The following is a 10231-nucleotide window of genomic DNA, read 5'->3' on the forward strand; positions in this document are numbered from 1 at the left end:
TCATGAATTTAGAGGAAAAGTGGAAAAACTTCTCAAATTTCCACCCTCACTTATATTCACATCTCCCTCAAGATATTTTATTGTCAACTTGACTGCTCAAAAAAAGTACAGAATTAGAGTAAGATTTTTTGTTGTTGATAATTTATTAACTCTTTTATATTGCCCCTAATAGTTGAGCCAAATTGTATCAGATCATGCTCCTTATTAGTTGAAAAATTATTAGTCAATAGAATCAAAGTCGGATAGTAGAAACAGCTTGAGTTTGGGTGAAACAGTCCTCAGTTAGAATCTTAATACGGACTTACTAGGTCTGTGACACCAAACAAATTATTTACCTTCTCTGTGTCCTTTTTTCTTTATTCTTAAAATAGCAATAAAAATGTCTATCTTACCCCTGACTAGCCATGGGCTGACACCAGCCCAGAGGGCTCATGGACCCCAGCTTGTGCAGCTAGCTCCACGGGAACATGGCTCCATGCTCTAGCAGGTCCACAGCCACTGCATGAGACAGGACCTAGCAGCCATTTGGACCAGCTCCACCTTCCAGTGTGCACACTGTAGTTGGGCCAGCCACAAAAGAAGGGGGCACACAATTCAATTAGGGGACACACAACTCAATAGGGGACACTTCTACAGCATATAGCTTTAGTAACCAGAGGGGAACATATTGCTGACCCCCATAGGACATGTCCTACATAACACCACTTTTCCAAGATCTGGAAATTCAACTGACCTACCTAATACATAGAAGTAAACACAAAGAAATAGGCAAAATGAGGAGACAGAGGAAAATGTTCCAAACAAAGTAACAATATCTTTTAAAAAGTGAAGATAAGCAATCTATCCAATAAAGAGTTCTAGGCAATGGTCATAAAATGCTCACTAAACTCGAAAGAAGAATGGATGAAAACAGTATGAATTTCAACAAAGAATTAGAAAATAAAAAACAAACAGAGCTGAAGAATACAATAAATGAAATTTTAAAATATGATAGAAGGAATCAACAGTAGATTAGTTGATACCGAGGAATGGGCCAGCAATCTGGAAGACAGAGTAGTGGAAATCACCCAAGCTGAACAGAAATAAGAATTTTGAAAAAATGAAGATATTTTAAGTGACCTCTGTGACAACATCAAGCATACTTAACTTGCATTTAAAGGGTTCCAGCAGGAGAAGGAAGAAAGAAAGTGGAAGAGAACTTATTTGAAGAAACAATAGCTAAAATACTTCTGTAAATTGGGGAAGGAAACAGGCATCCAGGTCCAGGAAGTACAGAAAACCCCCAACAAGATAAAAGTAAAGAGATCCACACCCAGACACATTATAATTAAAATGGCAAAAATTAAAGATAAAGAGAGAATGTTAAAAGTAGCAAGAGAAAAGCAACTAGTTACATACAAGGGAACTCCTATAAGATTATCAGCTGACTTCTCAGCAGAAATATTGCAGGCCAGAAAGGAGTGGCACAATATACTTAAAGAGATAAAATTTAAAACTTATAATAAAGGATACTCTATCAAACAGGGTTATCATTTAGATTTGAAGGAGAGCTAAAGAGTTTTACAAAGAAGCAAAAGCTAAAAGATTTCAGCACCACTAATTTGGCTATATAAGAAACGTTAAAGGGACTTCTCTAAGTGGGAAAGAACAGGCCACAATTAGAAATATAAAAATGATAAAAGGAAAAATCTCACCAGTAAAGGCAAACATACAATAAAGGTAATAGATCAATCATTTAGGGACTTCCCTGGTGGTGCAGTGGTTGAGAGTCTGCCTGCCAATGCAGGGGGCACAGGTTCGAGCCCTGGTCTGGGAGGATCCCACGTGCCGCGGAGCGGCTGGGCCCATGAGCCGCAGCTGCTGAGCCTGCGCATCTGGAGCTTGTGCTCCACAACAAGAGAGGCCGTGATGGTGAGAGTCCCACGCACCGTGATGAAGAGTGGCCCCCGCTTGCTGCAGCTGGAGGGAGCCCTCGCACAGAAACGAAGACCCAACACAGCCATAAATAAATAAATAAATAAATCATTTAAAAGCTAGTATGAAGGTTAAAAGACAAAAGTAGTACCATCATCTATAACCAAAATAAATAGTGAAGGGATTCACAAAACAAAAAAATATAAAATATGATGACAAAAGCAGTAAACTTTGGAGAGAGGGGAGTAAAATTACAAGGTAGTTAAAATGTGTTTGAACTTAAAACATCACCAACTTAAAATAATCAAATATATATAGCTGTATATAAATCTCATGGTAACCACAAACCAAAACTCTATAATAGATACACACACAAAAGGGAAAGTAATTCAAACAACACTAAAGAGAGTCATCAGATCACAATGGAAGAGGGCAAAAGAAGAAGAAAAGAACAGTAACAACAACAACAACAAAAACACTACAAAATCAACCCCAAAACAATTAAAATGGCAATAAGTACATACCTGTCAATAATCACTTTAAATATTAATAGATTAACTGTTCCAATCAAAAGACATAAAGTAGCTGAGTGGATACAAAATTAAGACCCATATATATGCTGCCTATAAGAGACTCACTTCAGATCTAAAGACACACACGACTGAAAGTGAGAGGCTGGAAAAAAGTATTCCATGCAAATGGAAATAAATAGAAAGCTGAGGTAGCAATACTTATATCAGATAAAATACACTTTAAAACAAAGACCGTAACAAGAGAGAAAGAAGAACATTGCATAATAATCAAGGGCTCAACCCAAGAAGATGATATAAAAATTATAAATATATATGCACCCAACATTGAGGCACCTAAATACATAAAGAAAAGATGAACAAACATAAAGGGAGAAGGTGAAAGTGATGCAATAATATTAGGGGACTTTAACACCAAAGAGACATCAATGGACAGATCCATCCAGACAGAAAATCAATAAGAAAACAATGGCTTTAAACAACACATTAGAGGAGATGGACTTAATGGATATATAAAGAACATTTCATCCAAAAGCAGCAGAATGCACATGTTTTTCTAGTGCAAATACATCAAAAATACATCCACAACTGGAACAATTCTCACAGAATAGTTACTGAAAGCTTGCAGAAGATCTCATACAAGCAAAGCTTCAAGATAGAACCCCACATCACCAGGCAGGACAAAGGGAAAAGGGAGAAGAAGAGGATTTGGGATGGGACCAGTGTCCCTGGGAGGGAACTGTGAAAGAAGGAAGGTTCCCTCACCTTGGGAACCTCCTTCACTGGCTGGGAGGTCCGCTGGGACAGACAGGGAGCTTCAGAGGCTCAGAGAGACACCAGCAGAGATGATCTTTTTCACATCACCACATTTCCCAAGTTCGAGTGGTGTACCTGCTGGTGTGTACAGTGAGTGGGTGCTGAAACTTGGGCTTCAGCAGATAGACACAGGGAGAGGACTTGGTTTAGCTGTGCAAGGACAGACTGAAGGGCCTGAAGTGTGGCCTGGGCCACAACTGGGGGTGTGTACAAGACAGAGGCAGGTCTGCCACAGGAGCCCCATTGTCAAAACAACAAGGGAGATGCATGAATCTGCCACAGCAGCCTCATTATCAGCACACTCAACAGGGCACTACTCAGGGCTGTCATGGGTTTTGAGAACTTTGTGGGCATGTATACATAGAGGTGGGGCTGAAACCTGAGTCAATTACTGGCATTTCCATAGCAAGCATGGGGGCTTAGCTTCTGCAGTTTCTGGGCAGGCAGTTTTGTGAGTGCACATGCATGCCTAAGGGGCCTCTGAGCTATTTTCCAGTTCTCTCAGAGCAGAGGCAGTCCCCAAGTGCAGTGCCAGCAACATTGATCTTTGTGGGCACACACAGGGTGGCAGCCTGCATAACAAACTTTCATGTCCCTGTGGAGAATTCCTGGGGAAGAATATGCAGCAGGCTCCTTTCCCAAAGGGAGCACTCCAGTACCATCTCCTCACACCACAGCTTAGACCTGGATCTGGGGGCTTCTACTCCAACAGCTGGGGAGCAGACCTTACCCCCAACAGGTTTGTGCCAACCACAGAGCAAAGAGGAGAGCCTGCCCAACATTCAGCGTAGGCTCTGGTCTCCTTAACACAAAGCACACCCTCTATCAAGGGGGAAAACACCAGCACACCCTGATGGAAAGATGGGGCAAGCATCCATACCAAAAGCAGCCCTTGCACCAAAAATATTGGACACATACCGTCTACACAGAGTCACTCACATATAAAAACAACACTTCAAGACCACAGGAGATAACTGTTTCTCCTAAATTAATAGAGTCAGAGAAATATAAGTAAAATGAAAAAGCAGAGGAACTACTCCTAATTAAAAGAACAAGAGAAATACCCTGAAAGAACAATGAAACAGACCTCTCCAGTCTACCAGTTCCCAAATTCAAAAAAAGTGATAAAAATGCTGAAGGTACTAAGACTATCAATAGAAACAGAGCTCACTGTAACAAGGAACAAGAAACTATAAAGAGAAGCCAATCAAAATTAGACAACTAAGTTGCTGAGATGAAAACTAAGCTAAAGGCAATAAATAAACTAAATAATCAGTGATATGGAAGATAGAATTATGGAAATCACTCAATCAGAGCAGGAGATGGAAAGACAGAAAGCAACATACGAGGCCTATGGGAAAGTATAAAGTGTGCCAATCTACACATAATGAGAATCCCAGAAGAAGAAAGAGAAAAGGGGATTCAAAATATATTTGAAGAAATTATGGCTGAAAACTTCCCAAACATAAAGAAGGAAACAGATATCCAGGTATAGGAAGCACAGAGAGTCCCAAACAAAATGAACCCAACAAGACCTACTCCAAAATATATCATACTTAAAATGGCAAAAGTTAAAGAAAAAGAGAGGATTCTAAAGACAGCAAGAGAAAAAACAAAGAGTTAGTTATAAGGGAATCCCCATAAGGCTATCAGCTGACTTCTCTGCAGAAACTTTGCAGGCCAGAAGGGAATGGCATGATATATTCAAAGTCCTGAAAGGGAAAATCCTGCAACCTAGGATATTCTACCCAGCAAGATTATAATTTAGAATAGAAGGAGAGATAAAAGAATTTCTCAGACAAACAAAAACTAAAAGAATACAACAATACTAAACCTATCCTAAAAGAAATATTGAAAGGTCTTCTCTAAATAGAAAAGAAGCTAGAATCTACAGGAAAGAGAAATCACAATAGGAAAGGTAAATATATAAAATAATTGAAGATCACTTAAACAGATTAAAAAACAATAAAAAAAACTCTGTGAAAGTGATTATAACTATAGGGAACAGCAAAAGGATAAAGATGAAAATATAAAGTAGGACATCAAAATTATGAAATGTTGGGGAAGGGAATAAGAAAATGTAAATCTTTTAGAATGTGTTTGAGCTTATATGACTACCAGTCTAAAGCAAGTAGGTCTAGTTACAGGTTAACATACTTGAAAACCAGGGTAACCACAAATCAAAAACATACAACAGATTCACAAAAACCAAAAAGAAAGGAACTCAAGCATAATGCACAAGAAAACCATCAAACCACAAAAGGAAAAATAAAAGGAAGAAGAAAGAAGAAATACAAAATCAACTGGAAAAGAAGGTTTAAAATGTCATAAATACATAATTATCAATCAATTCTTTAAATGTCAATGGACTAAGTGCTCTGATCGAAAGACATAGAGTGGTAGATTGGACAATAAGACAAGAAACTACAATAGGCTGCCTACAAGAGACCCACTTTAGAACGAAAGATACATATAGATTGAAAGTGAGGGGGTGTAAAAAGATATTTCATACAAATGGAAATGACAAGTAAGCAGGGTTAACAATACTCGTAACAGACAAAATAGACTTAAAACAAAGGCCATAAAGAAAGACAAAGAAGGACACTATATCATGATAAAAAATCAATACAAGGAGAGGATATTACACTCGTTAACATATATGCACCCAATACAAGAGCACCTAAATACATAAAACAAATACTAACAGACATAGAGGGAGAAACTAACAGGAATACAATAATAGTGGGAGACTTTAACACCTCACTGACATCAATGGACAGATCTTCCAGATAGAAAATCAATAAGGCAACAGACATCATGAATGACACAATAGAACAGTTAGGCTTAATTGATATCTACAGGACACTGTATCCAAAAGAAACCAGAATACACATTCTTTTCAAGAGCACATGGAACACTCTTTAGGATATACTATATACTAGTTGTTTTATGAAACAACCCTCAACAAATTTAAAAGGATAGAAATTATTTCAAGCAGCTTTTCTACCATAATGACATAGAATTAGAAATCAACCACAGAAAGAGAAACGAGAAAAAAAAAAAAAAGATTACTTAGAGACTAAACAACGTGCTACTAAAAATCCAGTAGGTCAACAGTGAAATCAAAGAGAAAATTAAAAATATCTTGAGACAAATAACAATGAAAATACAACCATACAAAATCTATGGGATGCAGCAAAAGCAGTTCTAAGAGGGAAGTTCATAGTCGTACAGACCTTGCTCAAAACACAAGAAAAATCCCAAATAAATGGCCTAACCTACCACCTAAAAGAATTAGAAAAAGAAGAAAAAACAAATCCTAAAGTCAGCAGAAGGAAGAAAATAATAAAAATCAGACAGGAAATAAATAAAATAGAGATTTAAAAAAGAGTAGAAAAATCAATATAAAGCAAGAAGTGGTTTCTTGAAAGGATAAACAAAATTCAGAAAACCTCTGGCCAGGCTCACCAAGAAGAAAGGACCCATATAAATAAAATAAGAAAAGAAAGAGGAGAAATAACAACCAATACCACAGAAATACAACAGAAAAAAAAATTATGAACAACTATATGTCAATAAAATGGACAACAAAGAAGAAATAAACCAGTTTCTAGAAACTTAACAGCCTGCAAAATCTGAATGAAGAAGACACAGACAATTTGAAAGCAATCACTAGCAGTGAAATAGAAACTGTAATTCAAAAAACTCCCTGAAAACAAAAGTCCAGGTACAGCTGACTTCTACCAAACATACAAAAAATTTATATCTATCCTTCTCAAATTCTTCCAAAAAATTGAAGAGAAGAGAACACTCCCAAGCTCATTCTATGAAGCTACCATCACCCTGATAACAAGACCAAACAGACACTATTAAAAAAGAAAATTACAGGCCAATATCCATGATGAGTATATATGCAAAAATCCTTAACAAAATATTACCAAGGCAAATCCAACAACACATAAAAAGGATCATACACCATTATCAAGTTGGATTCATCCCAGGGTCACAAGGATAGTTCAACATACACAAATTAATCAATGTGATACACCACATCAACAAAAGAAAAGACAAAACCCATATGATCGTCTCAATAAATGCAGAAAAAGCATGTGATAAAATTCAACATTCATTAATGACAAAAAATACTCTCATCAAAGTGAGTATAGAGGAAACATATCTCAACATAACAAAATCCATTTATGACAAACCCACAGCCAACATAATACTCAATGGTGAAAAGCTGAAATCTTTCCCACTAAATTCTGGAACAAGACAAGGATGCCCACTCTTACCACTTCTACTCAACATAGTATTGGAATACTATGTACATAGTATCACATAAGGAAAAGAAATAAAATCTATCCAAACTGGAAAGGAAGTGTTACCTCTTTGTATCTGCATATAAATGTCCTTATATGCAGATGACATGATACTTTATATAGAAAACCCTAAAGACTCCACACAAAAACTATTACAACTGATAATCAAATTAGGCAAGATAGCAGAATACAAGATTAATATGCAGAAATCTGTTGCATTTCTGTACACTAACAATGAAATATCAGAAAGCGAAAGTAAAAAACAATCCCTTTTAAAATTGCATCCAAAAAAATAAAATACTTAGAAATAAATCTAACCGAGGAGGTGAAAGATTCATAGGCTGATAAGTATAAAACATTGATAAAGGAAATCAAAGATGATTCAGGGAAATGGAAACACATCCCATGCTCTTGGATTGGAAGAATTAATATTGTTAAAATGGTTATATACCCAAAGCAATCTACAGATTTTATGTGATCCCTATCAAACTACCCATGACATTTCTCACAGAACAAGAACAAATAATCCTAAAATTTATATGGAACCACAAAATACCAAGAACTGCCAAAGGAATCCTGAGGAAAAAGAACAAAGCTGGAAGCATAACCCTTCTAGACGTCAGACTATACTACAAAGCTACAGTAATCAAAACAGCATGGCATTGGCATAAAAACAGACATATAAATGAATGGAACAGAATACAAAGCCCAGAAATATACCCACACACACAGTAAATTAATCTTCAACAAAGGAGGCAAGAATATACAATGGAGAAAAGCAGTCTCTTTAGCAAGTGGTGTTGGGAAAGTTGGACAACTGCATGTAAATCAATGAAGTTAGAACACTCCCTCATACCATACACAAAAATAAACTCAAAATCGTTTTAAAGACTTAAATATAAGACTTGACACCATAAAATTCCTAGAAGAGAACATAGGCAAAACATTCTCTGACAAAAATCATAGCAATATTTTCTTAGGTTGGTCTCCCAAGGCAAAAGAAATAAAAACAAAAATAAACAAATGGGACCTAATCAAACATAAGTTTTTGCACAGCAAAGGAAACCATAAACAAACCAAAAAGGCCACATTCAAACTGGTTGAAAATATTTGCAAATGATGTGACAAACAAGGGCTTAATTTCCAAAATATACAAACAGCTCATACAGGTCAATATCAAAAAAAAAAAAAAAAAATTAACAACCCAGTCAGAAAATTGGCAGAAGAATTAAATAGACATTTCTCCCAAGGCACATGAAAAGATGCTTAACACTGTTAATTATTAGAGAAATACAAATCAAAACTACAATGAGGTAGTTGTAGTTGTAGGTCAGAATGGCTATCATTTAAAAGATCACAAATAAATGCTGGAGAGGGTGGGGAGAAAAGACAACCCTCCTACACTATTGTGGGAATGTAAATTGGTTCAGCCACTATGGAGAACAGTATGGAGTTTCCTTAAAAAACTAAAAATAGGGTTACCATATGATCCAGCAATCCCACTCCTGCACATATAACTGGAAATAACGAGAACTCTAAGTCAAAAAGACACATTCACCCCAATGTTCATAGCGGCACTATTTACAAGAGCCAAGACATGGAAACAACCTAAGTGTCCATCAACAGATGAATAGATAAAGGATAGTGGTATATATACATATACACAAACACACACACACACACACACACAATGGAATATTACTTAGCCATAAAAAAGAATGAAACATTGACAATTGCAGCAACATGGATAGACCTAGAGATTATCATACTAAGTGAAGTAAGCCAGACAAGGAAATACAAATATTTTATGATATCACTTATATGTGTGATGTAAAAAATAGTACAAATGGGGGCTTCCCTGGTGGCGCAGTGGTTGAGAATCTGCCTGCCAATGCAGGGGACATGGGTTCGAGCCCTGGTCTGGGAAGATCCCACATGCCACGGAGCAACTGGGCCCGTGAGCCACAACTGCTGAGCCTGCGCGTCTGGAGCCTGTGCTCCGCAGCAAAAGAGGCCGCGACAGTGAGAGGCCCGCGCACTGCGATGAAGAGTGGCCCCCACTCGCCGCAACTAGAGAAAGCCCTCGCACAGAAACGAAGACCCAACACAGCAAAAATAAATAAATAAATTAAAAAAAAAAAAATAGTACAAATGAACTTATTTACAAAACAGTAATAGACTCACTGACATAGAAAACAAATTTATGGTTACCAGAGGGGAAGGCAGGAGAGAAATAAATTAGGCGTATGGAATTAACAGGTACACACTATCATACATAAAATAGATAAACAACAAGGACTTACCGTATAGCACAGGGAACTGTTTTCAATATAGCTGAATATAATGGAAAAGAATTGAAAAAAAAGAATATATATAATATATATATATAACTGAATCACTGTTTTGTACACCTGAAACTAACAAAATATTGTAAATTAACTATACTTAAATTAAAAAATAAAAAATAAAATAACTGATGATAAATGTAACAAAAATGCTAGTTCAAAAAGATACATGCACACCAATGTTTATTGCAGCATTATTTACAATAGGCAAGTGTGGAACAATCTTTTTGTCGACAGATGAATGGATAAGGAAGTTGTTGTATATATATATATATATATATATATATATATATATATATATATATAT

Source organism: Balaenoptera borealis (assembly GCF_965194805.1).
Source record: "Balaenoptera borealis genome assembly, chromosome: 11".
In the NCBI taxonomy this organism is placed as follows: Eukaryota; Metazoa; Chordata; class Mammalia; order Artiodactyla; family Balaenopteridae; genus Balaenoptera; species Balaenoptera borealis.